The sequence below is a fragment of the Nyctereutes procyonoides genome, unplaced genomic scaffold (assembly GCF_905146905.1).
Source record: "Nyctereutes procyonoides isolate TBG_1078 unplaced genomic scaffold, NYPRO_anot_genome, whole genome shotgun sequence".
Taxonomy (NCBI): domain Eukaryota; kingdom Metazoa; phylum Chordata; class Mammalia; order Carnivora; family Canidae; genus Nyctereutes; species Nyctereutes procyonoides.
The window spans coordinates 1,045,506-1,064,370 of record NW_026575047.1 but is presented as its reverse complement, the minus strand read 5'-3'; positions in this window follow the sequence as shown (position 1 = coordinate 1,064,370).

The following is an 18,865-nucleotide window of genomic DNA, read 5'->3' as shown; positions in this document are numbered from 1 at the left end:
AGTTTGATAAGTTCTTTATAGATATTGGATACTAGCCCTCAAAGCTGTGATCATCAAGACAGTGTGGTCCTGGCACAAAAACGGACACATAGATCAATGGAACAGAATAGAGAATCCAGAAATGGGCCCTCAACTCTATGGTCAACTAATATTCGACAAAGCAGGAAAGACTATTCACTGGAAAAAGGACAGTTTCTTCAATAAATGGTGCTGGGAAAATTGGATGCCACGTGCAGAAGAATGAAACTAGACCACTCTCTTACACCAGACACAAAGACAAACTCAAAATGGATGAAAGATCTAAATGTGAGATAAGATCCCATCAAAATCCTAGAGGAGAACACAGGGCACAACCTCTTCGACCTCAGCTGCAGCAACTTCTTGCTAGACACGTCTCCAAAGGCAAGGGAAACAAAAGCAAAAATGAACTATTGGGACTTAATCAGGATAAAAAGCTTCTGCACAGCAAAAGAAACGGTCAACAAAACTAAAAGGCAGCCTACAGAATGAGAGAAGATATTTGCAAATGACATACCAAGGGATTTTTCAAAGGTTAACTCACTTAAACTTGAGACCAACCAACTAAAGTCAGCCCATTTTGCAGATGATGAAAAGTAGTTAAAGGACCCGACAGCTTACTCTGCTAGAAAGCAGCAGCACTGAGATTTGAACAAAGAGCCTCTACTTCCATGGCCCATGCTCTCAACCACTGGGCTCTACTGTCTCTTGGTGGCAATAATCTGCTACGATTATTTTTTATGAATTATGCTTTACCTTAAATTATTTTGGTTCTTGATGGGCTGGTCAAGTGTTTGGAACTATCCTGAGGTAAAAAGAGATGCAGGCTACTTTTGATATAATACACTAGGCTCACCTCTTGGGTATCCGCAGCCTGCGGAAGCAGCTTGGCATATTGGAACACTGCATTTTCATAATGAGCCCCCCATCCTACAAGAAATACATAAGCAAGGTCTACCTGCAAATTCCCACCACAAGGACTATGTAGCTCTAGTACAGGAATCATATAACAAGGAAAAGGATTTATTAAAAATTGGGGACACTACAGAGACAAACGGTAATAAGGCTTTTTCTACTTTCTTTCAAAAATGTTTGGGGTTGTCATGTGGGCACAACCAAAGTGTTTCATTTGGTTTCATTTCCCCCAAGTGACAACACTGATCAAAGTTGATATTCATTATCCTCAAAAAACTTACATTTTGAGGGATGCCTGGGTGGCTCAGTGATTGACTGTATACCTCCAGCTCAGGTCGTGATCCCAGGGTCCAGGGATCGAGTCCCACATCGGGCTCCCTGCATGGAGCTTGCTCCTCCCTCTGCCTGTGTCTCTGACTCTCTCTGTCTCTCATGAATAAATTTTTTAAAAAATAAATTTAAATTTTAAAAAATTAAATTAAAAAAAATAAAAATAAATTTAAAAAACATATATTTTGGTTGATTTCAATTCAATTTCACATATAATTGTTTAGCATCTATGTACTAGGTTCTCTGCCAGGCAATTTTTTTTTTAACAGACCCATGTTTTAATTTTTAAATTCTTGACATTACAGAACTAAACTGAAATTGATTAACATTCCACTCTTACATTTCTTATCAACACACAGAAATAAAAATCATGGACTAAAAACAAAACTAAAAACAGGGAAAAGCTTAAAAAACTAAATATGCATCCCAGCCTTAACAGCTGAACAATAATGTGATTTTTAAAGTTTTGGTAAATAATAAAGTTGTGTAGAAACTGAATATTATAAATCATCTGGAATCAGTGACCAAAAATAACATCTTTGGATCATGGGAAAACAACAGAAATGAGTCAGGAGTAAACCTACAGGCAAATAAATTAAACACAATCCCTCCCTCAAGGAGCTAAAATCGTAAATACATGTAAACAAATGTCTTTTATATGCTAAGACAAATGCTACATAAATACAAAAGAAGCCACAATTAATTCTAGTAGAGTGGAGTGAACGGGCATCTGTTTGCTTTTCAACGGTTTTTCAAAGGATTTTTTTTTTAATTTTTCAAAGGATTTTTAAGAAAACATCCAGTAACTACAATAAAAGAAAGAATGAAATAATATACAGGTCCAAATGAGTTAATTCTAAGGAAGAGGTGATTAATCTTACCTGGGGAAGTAGGGAAAAGCTTCAATGAGGCAGTGATGTTTGGGCTGAGATTTAAGGAGTGTATATGGTTTTTCAGGTGACGGTGTGGCGAGGTCACTTAAAGCAGAGGAATCATGTGCAAAAGATCAGAGAGAGAAAAAATCCTACCATGAAGGAGTAACTGCGCCGCCTCTAAAGAGCTCTCATTACGTCTCTGCTTGCAGTTGAACTTGAGGGCCAATCAATGCATGTAATTCCAAAGCAACTTACTGAGAACTTAGTAGGCACCTGTACCTGGCAAAGTAATTGGGATCCAAGGATCTATGAGACATGGTTTCTCTTCCCGAAGAGTTCAAAGCTGGTGGGAGGAACAAACACGGGGATGAACAGCCGTCAGTCAGCAGAACACTTACCCTCACAGAGGTCTGCGGACAGTACAGGTGGCACCGTGCAATTCCATCTCGGGATTGGGGAGGACTGGTCTAAAAGTGTGATATTAGAACTGGGTCTTGAAGATGAAGGACAAGCGACAAAATAAGAACGTTTCTTTCAGACTAAAGGGAGCACGTGCGAAGATACAACTCTGTGAACCATTACAGCAAGCTTATGGAAAAGCAGGAGTTTAGCATGGTTTCAAAGAAGGGAATGGAAAAAATAAAATAAAACAATAAATAAAAACAAAAATAAAATAAAATAAAAAATAAAAAAGAGAGAAGGGAATGGGTGAACACGACCTTGGAGAGGTATGCAGGGGTCCCAGAGCGGAGAGTTTTATGTGATACGCAAACGAACCTTCTTTCTACAGGCAGTGAAGGCCACTCAGCCTTATAAGCAGAGATGTAACACGACCAAATTTGCCTCCCAATCAAGACCAGATTGGACAATGGAGTGGAGAAGTTAAGATGGGAGGACCTGTTAGGAGGTAACGGCAATGAAGAGACGCTAGCCTGGCATAATCAAGTGGATTCGGAGTTAGCAAGAGGGACGGCGTTGGGAATATTTCAGAGGCAGAACCAACCTGATGTAACGACCATCTAAGCAGAGGCAAAAGGTGGATAAGGGTGATTTTTAGTTTCCGGATTGAGCCACTAGATGAGTAGTGAGGACATAACCAGGACGGAGCTGGGTCTGTTTGCAGGAGAGCGAGGATGACAAGGCCAAGTGGGAGGGGATGTTGTAAAGCAGGAATGCTCTGAGGAGGAACAATCCATTCGAGCATTTGATGAGACCAATCTACGAGACACACCGCCCTCGGCCCACATCTACTATTTACTCTGTGTTTCTTCTAAAATAAAAGAGCAATCAATCTTCACATTCATCCCCCTTCCTGGGCTTGGCTATGCCTCCCACCTGGGATGTTCATAGCAAAAAAAAAAAAAAAGAAAAAGAAAAAAAATGGGTCAGATTAAAACAAAACAATCAAGTTGTGTCTGCCAAGTTAACATCTCTGTGGGAAGTTAATTGACCCTGCTTCTGACACAAGCCTACATGACGGATGAGAAGGAAGGGAAGATGGGCCGGAGCTGGCAGCTCATGATGCACACAATGAGGAGAGGCTCCCCTCCGGAAACGGGCTGTTCGTGAACGGTGGGACACACGGAGCAAATGTGTGGGGAAAGTGAGAGGGTTAACAGGTGTCGGAGGCTGAAGAGAGCGGGCTTCGAGCCGCAGCTGTCATGGCAACTTCAGGAAGCAAGCCGACTCCCACAAGGACAGCAGAAGTGGGAGGGGGACACCGTCCCTCTGCCTTAGGGAGAGTGGGGTACAGAGCAAGAAGGATGTGACTGCACTGGATTTACAATCCATCGGTTACGTACGACTTTGTGGACACATTGCTAATCACGAAAGTGAACTCATAAAAGGACGTTCCTATGAATGAGACCATATAATGTTTGTCCTTCTCCGACTGACTTACTTCACTCCACATAATACCCTCCAGTTCCATCCACGTTGAAGCAAATGGTGGGTATTTGTCGTTTCTAATGGCTGAGGAATATTCCATTGTATACATAGACCACATCTTCTCTATCCATCATCTTTCGATGGGCACCGAGGCTCCTTCCACAGTTTGGCTATTGCGGACATGGCTGCTAGAAACATCGGGATGCAGGTGCCCGGCGTTTCATTGCATCTGTATCTTTGGGGTAAATCCTCAGCAGTGCAATTGCTGGGTCGTAGGGCAGGTCTATTTTTAAGTCTTTGAGGAACCTCCACACAGTTTTCCAGAGTGGCTGCACCAGTTCACATTCCCACCAACAGTGTAAGAGGGTTCCCTTTTCTCCGCATCCTCTCCAGCATTTGTGGTTTCCTGCCTTGTTAATGTTCCCCATTCTCACTGGTGTGAGGTGGGATCTCATTGTGGTTTTGATTTGTATTTCCCTGATGGCAAGTGATGCAGAGCATTTTCTCATGTGCATGTTGGCCATGTCTATGTCTTCCTCTGTGAGATTTCTCTTCATGTCTTTTGCCCATTTCATGATTGGATTGTTTGTTTCTTTGCTGTTGAGTTTAATAAGTTCTTTATAGATCTTGGAAACGAGCCCTTTATCTGATACGTCATTTGCAAATATCTTCTCCCATCTGTAGGTGTCTTTGAGTTTTGTTGACTGTATCCTTTGCTGTGCAAAAGCTTCTTATCTTGATGAAGTCCCAATAGTTCATTTTTGCTTCTGTTTCTTTTGCCTTCGTGGATGTATCTTGCAAGACGTTACTGTGGCCAAGTTCAAAAAGGGTGTTGCCTGTGTTCTCCTCTAGGATTTTGATGGAATCTTGTCTCACATTTAGATCTTTCATCCATTTTGAGTTTATCTTTGTGTCTGGTGCAAGAGAGTGGTCTAGTTTCATTCTTCTGCATGTGGATGTCCAGTTTTCCCAGCACCATTTATTGAAGAGACTGACTTTCTTCCAGTGGATCGTCTTTCCTCCTTTATCGAATATTAGTTGACCATAAAGTTCAGGGTCCACTTCTGGGTTCTCTATTCTGTTCCATTGATCCATGTGTCTGTTGTTGTGCCAGTACCACACTGTCTTGATGACCACAGCTTTGTAGTACAACCTGAAATCTGCCATTGTGATGTCCCCAGATATGGTTTTCTTTTTAAAATTCCCTGGCTATTCGGGGTCTTTTCATTCATTTGAGGAATATGAATAATAGTGAAAGGGAATATAAGGGAAGGGAGAAGAAATGAGTGGGAAATATCAGAAAGGGAGACAGAACATAAAGACTCGTAACTCTGGGAAACGAACTAGGGGTGGTAGAAGGGGAGGAGGGTGGGGGGTGGGGGTGACTGGTGACGGGCACTGAGGGGGCACTTGACGGGATGAGCACTGGGTGTTATTCTGTATGTTGGTAAATTGAACACCAATAAAAAATAAATTTATTTAAAAAAATAAAATAAAATAAAAATAAAAGGACGTTCGTAATACCGAGCTCACACCTTGCCAACCGGACAATTGGAGGCAAGTAACCTAATCTTTCAAAGCATCTCATTCCTCATCAGAAAAATGAGCTGATGTTTGCCTTATTTTATAAGACTTTTGAAGAATGAAGATAGTAATTTAATGTAAAGTACTTGATAGAGGGAAAATTGTTTACCAGATTTCACGGTCAGGGACATCTTGGATCAGAAATCAAGTCCTATGTCCTCAATTTGGGACCTATCCCTATTTTTTTTCCTCTGGACCTCAAAACAGTTGAGACTAGATGGTCTTGCATTCCCTTGCAGCTCAAATATTTTGTGCCCCAAGGATATTGGTTAGTGCACTTGGAGTTTGGGGTTACTAGAGAAGTTCCTGACAACCTAGAATGAATGTAGGATTCAGTTATAGGGTTTGAGTTCAGGGGCGCCTGGGTGGCTCAGTCAGTTAAGCATCTGGTTTCAACTCAGGTCATGATCCCAGGGTCCTGGGATCGAGCCTCACATCAGGCTCGCTGCTCAGGAACCTCTTCTTCCTCCCCTGCTGGCCTCCCCTTGCTTGTGGGCTCTCCTCTCTCTCCACTCTCTCTAATAAATAAAATCTTTAAAAAGAAAAAAAAGGATCTGAATTCAATTTCCTTTCTATCTTCTTAGTGGACACGTGACCTTGGAAAATTTACATAACTTCTCAGAGCCTCAGCTTCCTCTTCTGTAAAGTAGACCTTAAATATCCCACCAAAAAAAAAAAAAAAAAAAAAAAAAGCTTTAACTAAGCATAAAGAAGTACCTAAATATAAATCACCTATTGCCATCTGGCCCGAGATGCCATTTGAATCAATCGCCACAACCTAACAACCTTCCTGATGCTCTTCAAATCCAAATTAACAATAAAGCAGCATCACACAAAGCATAAACCAAGTGCATCCGCATGGTAGGCCGGCAAATCTGAAACACTGAACGAGCCACTGTCGTGAACCAAGTGTTTGCATCCTCCCCAAATTCTTCTGCTGAATGACTTTGGTCCAGGCTGTGCTAGTGCCTCGACCCCGCAGTGTGATGCTCTAAGGTGACGCTCTGGGAAGCAACTAGGGCTAGATGAGCTCACGAGGGTAGAGACCCCATCACGGGACTCTGCCCTGATGGGAAGACACCAGAGCTCCCTCCCTGGGCTTGTGCGGGCACAGCAGGGGCGGGGGGGGGGGGGGCGGGAGATGCACCTGCAGACCAGGAAGAGGCCGCCCTCGGGAACTGGATGTGCCCGTTCCGTGACCTTGGACTTCCTGGCCCCAAGAGTCGTGACCTGTCCGTGCTCCCCTGCCTCAGCAGCCCGAGCTAAGACATGCTGTGGCTCTTGGGCAAAGAGAATCAATCTTCCTGTGGCTTTGGGAAATCTGTCTTTCCCAAGCGGCGCTTATTCCAAGGCACAGTGTGACCTTAGCTAAGACGGGCCCATGGCCGCAGCCTGTGGGCCGCGGAGACATGTCGTGTATAGGGAGCCCCAACCGGCCCTTTATTTTTAAGCATCCGGCTCCGCTTGGTTCACTTTTGGTAAATGCAGCTTGGCCCCGCAAGTCCCCCATCAGCTGCGGCCTTTCTTAAAGCTCAGTGCTGGGCAGAAGGCTCGCCTCCCTCTCCGGCCTGCGGCCCCCTACTGCGCCCGGAGGGGCCTGAGGGGGCTCTGGGCCCCCAGCACGGCGGGTCAGCAGGAGCCCCAGCTCACGCTCGGGCGTCTGGGTCAGATCCCTAACTGGCCCCTCGTCACCGAGTCCGCTCGCTCGCACAAGGCATTACCGGTGTGGACTCTGCAGTTCCTCCGGTGGCCCAGAGGGGAGCGTGTAAAGGGCACGTGCTGTCCAGGACACGCCAGGCGCTCGGCAGCTGGGAGGTAGCGATGCCACCAAAGCACCCTACGCCCCGCTACGTTCCTCAAGCCCCCCGGCCCGTTAGTTACCCTCGGCCTGGCCGCCTCTGCCCCTGCCTCCCGGCCTCGCCCCTCTGCCGCCCCGGCTCCGCGGCCAGGCACGTGTCGCAGCCACCCGGGCCCCGCTCCGCGTCCGGCGCCGGCCCGGGCCAAAGCCTGGAGCAAGCGGCGTCCACAGGCCCGAGCAGATGGAGGGAGGGACGGACACCAACGGTGCTGCTGAGGGACAGCGTCGATTTCAGCAAACGTCCTTTTCCCACAATTTAAACATTCCTGCCGTGTTGATGGCCCTAGTCGTGATGGCAGCTCGCGGTGGCTGCGCATGGTCGAACCGCAGGGACAGGTAGCTTCTGCGCGCCGATTACACCTCAACAGAGCTGCTCACAAACACGTAATAATAAATAAACCGTGTAACCGCCCACAGTGCGAAGGGCAAGCAAAGGCCTCCTGGCTCCCGCTTGGTGCATTCACCGGGGTCCTCTCCCTGGCGTCCTGACCACGAGCGCACGCTCGCCCTGTGGCCTTTGACCAAAGAAGACACAGTTGGCTCCGCTCCGCTAGCACCTGAGTCGAGCAGCTGCGCGCAGCCTTTCCGGATTCCCCCTCCAGAGACACGAGGGGAAGGGATAGAAAGCTCAGGATTAACACGGTTCCCTTTGGGGTGCATCTGTCTACAATAGAGAGAGCATCAGCGATGGCCACCAACTCTCATCCCATCCATTACTCTAAGTGCTTAATAATTCTCAATAATATTTCCCGCTGCAGGATGATGCTGGATGAATCAAATCCCTCTGTTCCCTGGTGTTCCCATCTATTAAATGGGCATGACATGAAGATGTGAATAAATGGATAAAAGATCATCACCCTGAAAGCTAAACTACTTTTCATTTGACCTGGCTATTCCCTAAGGCTATAGGCCCCACTGAGCCCAGCCCTCCCACTGCTAAGCCTCCGGCACCGGTGATTAACTTACATGTATAGACATGTACTCACTTCCGCAGGGAGAAAGGGACTCGTGTTTACTGAGCACCTATAACGGGTTCAGACACTATGCTATGCACTTAACAGGTCACGTCTCATTTGAGGTAGATACAGATAAAATCTTGTGACGGGGACCAGAGGATTCAAGCCAGCCAAAGCCACGTAGCCAGTGAGAACAGAGCTGAGTTCTGTGAGCTTGATGTTTTTGTTGTTTGTTTTTACTCTGAGTTTAAACTTTTTTTTAAAAAGATTTTATTCATTTACTCGTTAAAGACACACAGAGAGAGGCAGAGACACAGGCAGAGGGAGAAGCAGGCCCCATGCAGGGAGCCCGACGCGGGACTCGATCTCAGGACCCCGGGGTCACGCCCTGGGCGGAAGGCAGATGCTCAACCAATGAGCCCCCCAGGCGTCCCAAGAGTTTAAACCCTTTGCTGAAGTCCAGGCTGATCTGATACAAAGTCGAAAAAACATTTAATTTTATGTAGTCTACTCTTGTAGGGCAATTCCGCACATTCTTTCTTGTCCCCACAGCAAATCCGTTACAGAGGCAAAGTGCAGAAGAAATACCTTAGAATCTGGGAGAAGAGGGCTCGATATTAACTCTGCACCTCTATGAGGCAGGTACGAAGAGAAATATAGGACATCATGCTACCATCTGCCACATGCCTAGAACTATTCTTTCAATGATTATATTGGATTCCTGTTAAGATAAACTTCTAGAATGATAATAATCCTCCTAACCGCCGCCACCGCCACCACCACTCGTGTGTCCCTACCAGACAAAGCCAAGAGCGCAGAGTCTGGGTCTTTCTATTACCTGGACACAAGCAAGCCGAGGGGATAAAAACAAATACACTGACGTCACACACACCTGGGTTCAACCCTGACTTCATTATTTCATCACAGCGGTACATTACGCCGGTTTTGCCACTGGGACATTTATTCCAGGATTATGGGAACCGTTTCTGTCTTACTGCTCCATCCCAGCACCCGAAAGGATGCCTGATACCTAGGAAGGGGCAATTAGCGCTTGTTAAATGATTATCTTGAAATCCCTTGATGATATAAGTACACAATAAAAGGGATTTAGGGTTTATTCGCATTTTGGGATTCAGAAGTTGCATATAGCTGAAGTTTTCCGATGGTGGTGGTAGAAAGATTTTGGAGACCCTGTCTCATTAAGCTAAAGGAAATGTAGCCCGGTGAATGGCTTGCCTCGAGTCACCCAGCTAGGATTTGGACCCAACGTTCCTGATATATTTTTGGTTACCCCTAGTCATTTTGTATGTTCGCCCACAGAGTCTCAGACATAGTTGCTTAATAATAAAGCAAAAAAGTCAGCACAGGGATCTCTGGGTGGCGCCAGCAGTTTAGCACCTGCCTTTGGCCCAGGGCGTGATCCTGGAGACCCGGAATCGAATCCCACGTCGGGCTCCCTGCATGGAGCCTGCTTCTCCCTCTGCCTGTGTCTCTGCCTCTGTGTGTGTGTGTGACTATCATAAGTAAATAAAATTTTTTTTTAAAAAGTCAGCACAAAGTCTCTCATGTGAGATCAACATTCTTCCTTGTGTGTTCGATTGGTAGAAACTAAAACCAACGTGCGTTCTGAGGATCCCCAAGCTGTTGAGAACCCCCTAGAAACAGCACCGCGTTGGACCCACCGGCCAGAGGCAAAAGGTCACCAGACTCTACCGGGTGATAATGAACTACAGACAGCCCCTGGGGTACTTCTTCATGACCTGCTTAGAAAGAAGCTGCTCTGGCCCTCACCGGGGGCTGTGCCGTCCTCACGGCCTGACCTGCGAGGAGATAGGAACTGGAATCCCAAACGCAGAACACGTACCTGGCACCTGTGTTTGACGCCAATTATACAGAACAAGAAATGTCATAGAAGAAACCAAAATATTTTTTGCACCGAGGGAAGAACAAAAAGGAAGAAAAACACGGGCAGCTGAAAACCTAAGCCACGTGGGTTCAAATTCCAGCTCATTAGTATTTCTTTGGTTGTTGTGTTCTCGGGGTAAGGTGTAAGCTGTGGTCTCGTTAATGCAAATTGCGGCCGCAGTTAGAAACCTTTGAAAGTGCTCACGAGGGTTCCTTCCCATTACCTGCCCACAACGGAAACCCCAACCTGGGGAGGTTGTTGAGCTCCTCACACCCAGCATACCTCCCAGACTGACTGTGTACCCGTTGTTCTTTTACATAATACTTGCTAAGCATTAATAAACGCACAAAGTCCTCACAGATCTGTAAGAGACGTTTCTTACGTGAACCATGTCTTTAAACGCCCCAGGAAATAACGGTAGCTTTGCTTACGCTGCTCTTGAAGGGGTTCCAGCCTCCAAAGGTCAGCGTGCAGGAGAGGTTGACGGGTTCAGCGCTTCAACGTCAGCTCCTGCCGGGCTAACCGATCACCCCGAGCCATGTCACAGCTCAGCCCCCTGAAGTGAGCCTGCCCCCTCCAGTCAAGTCTGCACCCACCAAAGAACGATCCGAGTTAGCACTCCTCCCAGCCCACCTGTCTGTTACTTGACTGGAAAGCTGAATCCTTTGCCTTTCCCCCGTCACCTAAATAACTCCCAAATCACTAAATCCCTCTACTTCCTTATTTGGGCTTCTTAGTTGCAAACAGCTCCACTGCTAAGTGTACTCAATTTCAAAAGAACACCTGAGCTCTGCTCCATAACGTCTTTCAAACTGTAGGAGGCCCTTGAATGCCCAGAAGCCTACCCTGAGCTCGTTCTCATGGTGATGGCAGAAAGGCAGGAGAGCAGAATTGTCAAAGGCCTCTTGAGACATAGACACAGAATGGCCGCATTGTTACTTCTTCCATATTGTTGTGGGAATAAATGAAGACCCCCAAATGACAGCAAGAAAGGCTTATTCAGAGATTGATACAGCAAGGAAGTCAGCCACCGCCACTTGCATTCGGCAGAGATTCAAAGGCAGAAGAGGAAGAAAGCATTATAGTGGGAAAAATATAGACGAAAAAAAAATATATATATAGACAGTTTCAGGTCGGCCCTGATTGGAAGCTGTGGCCCTAAGAAAGCTGTAGATGAGGTATCTAGAAGGGGGACATCCTGTGTGATTGGTTAGGGGCCCTACTTAGATTTCTCTGATTGGTCCTAATTTGGAAATAGGAGCAAAAGTTTAGGAAATCTGTCAGTTATCAATCAAGTCTTGTCATTTTAGGCCAATTGTTACAGACATTCTAGTTTTTGGGGCCTCCAAGACCCTTTGCTCCAGAGAGTGGCTTGAATTTCTGGTTACTGTAGATAGTAGGTTGGCTTCGTGGGCTGGCTGCTGCCAGTTGCGGGTCAGAGTTCTGTTTTTATACATAGTCTGGCCCCCTTGTCCATTTGTATATTCAGTCCCTCGTTTCTGTTGATTAAAACAAGTCACAAAATTAGCCCAGATACAAGGGTGGGGAGATGGACTATATTTTTATGGGAGAAGCTGCAAGACTACATCGCAAAGGCTGGGGATACAGCAACATCATTAACCGAGGTCATTAAGGCAGTCAACCTACGACCACAGGCTTCCAGAATGTGCCAAGGGACTGAATGTGAATTATGAGAAAAGAGTCAAGAATGATTCCAAGTGCCTTTCCTCTAAGTAACTGTAAGAACAGCATCCTGAAATATAGAAGACAAGAGGTAGAAACAACAATTCCATTTTGGATTTGATACCTTGCAAGACTACCAGATATTCAAGTCCAGATATCAACCGGATATCCAAGTCGGCGGGCGGTGCGGGGAGTTAGGTTGGAAATAGTCATTTGGAAGTAAGTGACTGAAAGGAGATCTCTCTCTCACAGTCCTGGAGACTGGAAGTCTGAGGAGGTGCCAGGATGCTTAGGTTTTGATGAGAACCCTTTCCCTGGTTCCCAGGTTTCTCAATATATTCTCAAATGACAGGAAGATGGTGAGAGTGCTCTGGGGTACCTTTTGTAGGATGATTAATCCCATTCCTGAGGGCTCCACCCTCATGACCTAATCACCTCCCACAGCCGCCACCTCCTAAGATCATCACGCTGGGAGTTAGGGCTTCAAAACATGAATCTGGAGGGTGGAACAGAAGTATTAAGGCCACTGAAGAAGGGAAAATCAGTTATAAGCCTTGAAGATTAGGAAGATACAACAAAACAGATTAAGAAGTGGCCAGTGCGTTAGGGGGATCCAAGAGAGGATGGCGTCCCCGAAACAAAGAGAAGAGGTGATCAAAAAGGACATGATCGATTTGTGTCAAATGCAGGGCAAAATGAGGACAGAGAACTGACCGCGGAATCTGGCAACATGGAGATCGAACTCTATGAAATATAAATTATTGTCCCCTTTTTGTGGACGAGGAAGCTAAGACTTAGCAAGACCAAGATCCTGCTGAAACTCTAACCCGGCCTTGCCTGACTCCCAAACCCTAGCCGCCACCCTCTATTAATGTTTTGTACGTGTGTGTGTGTGTTCACCACCAGCTGGAGTGTTTTAAGGGCAGCGTCTATATTTTATTCATCTCTGAGTTAGAGCTTATCCCTGGGTTGTCGGTCCTGTAGTGTCTAGAAATATTGATTGGATGGAGTTGCAGAGAATCGAATTTCATACATCTGAGCTGAACTGAGCAAACACGTAAACCTTATAAAAATACATTTGGATTTATCTTAGGAACTTTATATTTGGTTTATGATAGCAACTTCTGCGCCCCCCCCCCTCCTCCTTCCATTGCTATGGTTTCCTTCTTCAGGGAAATGTTATTTTGCCTCCACACTTACAGCTAGTTGGTGCTGGCGGCGGTTACCTCCTGCCCTTTCTTGCTTACCTCAAGCACTATTTGTGTTTGTCTGATGGCGAGAGAATTCAGCCCATTATGAAGCAATAGAAATTGTGTGAATGCTTTCAGCTCGAGAATCAGCGCACTTAGGGGAAGTGAGGCTCTCAAGCTCCTGCAGACGGCAGACCACTTTGGCGAAACAGAGGATGCCCGCGAACCACCGACCGTCCTCATTCCCACCGGGGGCTGCCCCGAATGAAAACCACACCCCAGGAAATGAAAGACTGTGCTGCCTCTGATGGGCTGCAGACGAGACAGCGCTCGCTGTTATTAAATATCATAAACAAATGACTTAATAATACCAGAAACCAAGCCATGGACACGATAATAAAATACATAAGCACTGATGCCACAAAGCCCGCAGACCACCTGGTTCTCCAACTGGGGACTGCCAGGTGGTCCCCAAAAAGACTTCAGGAACGCTCTAATTGAGGTGGTAATAATATTGACAAAAATATTAAGTAACAATATTAACAATCGACTTTGAGTACTGCAGTAAAGGTTCTAAAGAAGCTCACATTTGCTCTCTGAGACCTAAATAAGTCTGCAAGGAATACGGGACAGGGAATATAATGACCGTTCCAGCCCAGGTGGGGCCAAATGCTTCTCGGGCAGGGAGCAGCGAAGCCGGGACTTCAGACTTTAAACACCACTAAAGGCTGGCACACGCCCGCCCGGCCGTCCTGCTGGTTTGGGGGTGTGGTAGACTGAATTTTTGCTCTAAATTTTCCACCTGCCTCGCGTTAGAGTCATAGCTCCAGACACTTTGCCATCCAGCTGCAAGTTCCTCCCGCCACGGGAGGGCTGTGACACCGTGTCCTTGGGGCCTGGCTGACCTGGTAACACACTGTGGCCAACGAGTGGTGGTGAACACAATGCAGGCAATCGCGTCAGAACGCTTGCAAGCCTCGATGGCCCCCTCGCACGCCTCGCACTTACCGTAAGAAGACGCTCCCGGTAGAAGGAGCTCGAGAAGACATTTGGAGCAGACCTGGGTCCACCGTGCGTGGGGAAGCCAAATGCCGAGGAATGCATCCAGATGCAGCTCACATCAGCCCAAGGCCAGGCAGCTTGCAGATCCATGTGTGGAAAAAACTGAATGCTTGCTGCTGTAAGCCCACCGGTTTGGGGTTAGTTGTCATGCAGCGATACTCTGACAAGAGCTAAACAGTACAGAAACTGTGGCTCATCTGCTGAGCGGGAGCAGGGCCGGAGAGCGGGGGAACCACCACGAAGTGCAGAGTTATGAGCACAGGCTTTGCAGTCACGACTCTTAAGAGCTAGGATTCAAATCCTACTTCTCTCATGCCTTAGCTGCATGACTTCGAGAAAATTACCGGAGAGCGTGAGCTTTATTTTCTAATACCTCGTTCGTAGAACAGCCGTGTAGATGAAACGAGACCTTTCGTGTCAACCTCCAGACGATACGGGAACCCTAACTGTCCCCAGTGGCTCGTTTCCTTCTTGGAGCTCAGTGAGACCTCTACTTGCTCCCCCACAAGACACGCTAGATTGCAGGCAGCTTGAGGTTAGCGCAGTGGCTTCCGTTCTGCTTGCCACTTTTTGAACACTAGGACTTAATCGGCATTTGTTCAAAGGGCAACAACAGAAAAATAAAGAAAAGAGGAAGGAAGAAGGAAGAGGAATGACAGTTAAAATGCAACTAGCGTTTAGAACTCACCAGGGTCAAGGGCTCCCCGCGCCGTGCGGCCCAACGCATTCCTCCCAGCGCAGCGGCTAGGATCCAGACGCAGCCCAGGCGCACGTGCGGGAGGCTATGAAGTATGGGAAACAAAAGTGGGGAAATGGATGTGAACAGGATTGTGTTAGTCACAGACTGACCAGAGCCGGAAGCTCCTGGCTCCTGGTTGCTCACACGGCCTGTGCGCACAGGGGTCTGGCCAGAGCAGAGGATGAATCGGGGACTTAGCCAATGGGGCTTTGGACGAGCCAGTGAGAACCTTCTACAAAGGAGGAACATGTGGGGCTGAGCCAAGAGGTACCACACTGTGCCACGGGCTCTCTAGACGGCCTCGGGTCCCCTATGGTTCTAGAATTCTGTGATTATGGAAAGGAAGAAAAGCACAGCCATAAATACACAAGCAGGCAGTTAATGAGCTAGTCGCCTGAAAAACACATTTATTACATGATAACAGTAATGATCTTCTTTCTGGCACAAAGTTATTACTTTCTGATGATTAGCATTATGTAGGCACCACATTTTCAGGTATTGATACGCCTAAAACCTGCAGAATTTGGCCACTGTCTTTTCAATATCAACGGCTGATATTTTATCCTGAACAATTCTTTTGATGCCCAGTCTCCCTCAAAAAAAAAAAAAAAAATACTGCCTTTCTATGATCCAACCTTTGCTAGGCACTAAGGACACAGAGATGAAAAACAGGCCCTGCCCACTCGATCAAGTTCTTCAGGGGTTTGATCAATCACTTTCTGACTCCTTATGAGCAAGCCATTTCCCCAGGGCTGATTCACAGCTACCATCAATGGGAGGCTAAAAAGCCCTTCCTCTCTCAGGAGTTTGATGAAACTCAGGATATTTATAAATATCCCAGGAGTTTTTGACTCTCCATCTCTATCCCAGCTCTTCCCCCATGTTATAAATATACGACTTATATCACCACTTGGGCTGTTTTTACAGCCTCACAGTGTTTCTCCTTTAGCCCTACCACCTGCCCCCCGGGCACAGCTAAGTGATCCAGAGTACAGCACAAGAACCGAGCTGAATCCAACAGATCCTCATATTCAAGAAATCAAAACTTGAATCAAGAGACACGTTAGTGGTGTATCAATTAGCTGTTGCTGTGTAATAAATATCCACAAAATTTACCTAAAGCAACAATTTATCATTTCTCATTTGTTTACGGGCCAGGTGGACAGTTTGGCTCATCTACGCTAGGTTTATTCACGGGTCTCAGTCGGCTGCAGGTAATGATAGGCAGCTCTCCAATGAGCCTTCTCTCGTAACCGGGGGCTCGGCTCAGACAGCTGGGATCACTTGACTCTTCCCCATGTGCCGCATTATCCAGTAGACTGGCCTGGGCACATCCTCAGGGCAAAGATGAGGAATAAGCAAGGAAGCACAAATCTACAAGTGCCTATTCAAGTTTCTGAGTATATCACATTTGTTACTCTTCCAGGGCCAATTTCAGAATCAGAATGAGAGGGGCCTATGGAATTACGGAGCAAAGGGCAGGGATGCAATGAAGTCTTTAATTGGGACTATTAATGCCACTAATCCACCATGGGCTGGAGTCAGTAACATATGGTACCCCCCAGAATGAAAATACATGGAAGCTCAATGCTGATGCGCCCAGAGACTCCCTGATTTATGCCTTCCCATGACTTGACCAATTCTGTGTGCCACTTTCCTTCAATTCTGTAAGCTACCCCAGAATCTTGCCAATAAATCATCATTTCAGCTTAAGTTTATTGGCCAGTTTCTGGTATCTGCCACCAAGAATCATCATCATCATCATCATCATCATCATCATCATCAACTATGATGACTTTTAAATAATAAAAACTCACATTTTGTCAGTTCTGGGTACAAACATTTATCATGTTCTTCCCTCCCTTGCTGTGTTGGAGTTGCTGCTTCAACTTGGACTTCCACCCTTCCTAGCCTGAACCACTGCAATAGGATTTCTGAACCAGAGTATCGAGCCACCAGACCCGAACCCCATGGCAAAATGGTTTTGAGTCTTTAGTATTTGTGAGTTACGTGATTTGGTTTCCTTATTGTATTAGGCGATTTGCAACTATGAGGTGACCTGCAACTTTTAATAGTAGAACAAGTTGGTAATTTTCTATGGAATTTAGTGAGAGTTGAGAAGCTGCTCTTTTCATCTTTTTCAAATATTTACCTTGTTGTTTGCAGAGAACTATCTTTTTACTATGTTTTACTTAGTATCCTATTTTGGGCTTCCCACCTCTGTTTAGCATATAAAAACAAATAAACGAATGACAAAGAAGATTTTCCATAAGAAATGTGCCATTCGTGCTATCTTCAGTAGAGAGAATAACATCATAGTTTTACCCGAAAAGTACATTATACTTGTCCAGCTTTACGATATTAGAGTTGTTCCAACAACATGATGATCTGTTTGTTTATGGGAATCTAAGGATTGCAAGAAAGTTTAGTCAATGACAAGAGAAGGAACCAGCCGCCCAACTGAGTGAGAGAGAGAGGCACTGCAACAATTTGTGTGTATTGGGGAATGCTCTGACCTAATCGTAGGTGATTAACTGAGGTGTAATACTTGAAACACTAGTCAAGTGTTTGAGAGAGGGAGCAGGAGCGGTGGGGAGGGGCAGAGGGAGAGGGAGAAGCAGATTCCCGATCCCAGGACCCCAAGATCATGAGCTGAGCTTAACCGGCTGAACACCCAGATGCCCTATTCATGTATAGATTTAAAGAAGAGTTTCATTGCTTTCGAGGGACTGACACAGTCATGTGAAGTGTAAGGCTGTAAAGTGTATATGAAATGGCCTTGGCTCTCACTCTATGAGGAATACTATACATAAATTTTATGAAGCCCTTTACTAAACAGTGTCATCCTCCAAACCCTACCTTCCTTTTGCTCTTTTCTGTTCTTTTCATTTTGGGGTTTTGTTGCTTTAGTTTTTATTCTGAGGCTTTTAAGGTTTGGCAAATAGGCTTGTAAGTCAAATCCTACCCTTCCTATTTTTGTAAATTAAGCTTTATTGTAACACAGCAGTCTTCATACTCTTGATGGCTGGTTTTGCACCACCTGAGCATGTTGAGTAGCAGCAACAGAGACTTCATGGCCCACAAAACCTGTTGACAAAGGTTCTTTTCCAAAAGTGCTTGCTGACCCTGGTCTAAAGAAAAGAGAATTGCGTTGGGGTCAGCAGACATAGGTGAGAACCCAAACTCTACCAGTATGAACAGATCATCTTTTCTGAACGTGGCTTTTCCCATTGTTAACTGGAAACAATAGCCACAGCCTCCTGGAGACGCTGAGGATTAAACACATGTGAAAAGAATTTGGAACAGAGTAGACCTCACAAATATGAATGTGTCCATCCTTCATCCCTCCCTCACCATACACAACCCATTCCCCTTCTCTTGAGCAGCACAATTTCAATCTACAAAAAAATTATCTCCAATACATTCACTGGCCTATAAAGGACAAAAACCAAGGCTTCTTAGGATTCTCAAATGGATGTAATTTCTCATTTTTTTCTCCCCTTTCTTTCTCCTGATATACTTCCTTTTTTTTTTCCTGATATACTTCCAAAGGAGTGGAACAAACTGCACATCTATCAGTTGGGGTAAGACAGTGCCTTATAATGTGAGAACAAGTCAGCCTGTTAAAAATGTAGGTGCGGCACCAAGTTATTCAAAACTAACACAGTTCAAGGTTTACAAAATACTTCCCCATCAGGTAACAACAGAATTTGATTGCATCTATGGTTCAGCATTCATAAATTTATATTAATACTTGACAATTCAACTATAAGTTGTGCTTCCCATAGATACTCTCTAAAGAAGTGCCAAGTTTTCTAGTCACACAGTTCTCCAGATCCTTGAACTCTTTTTGTTACCACCT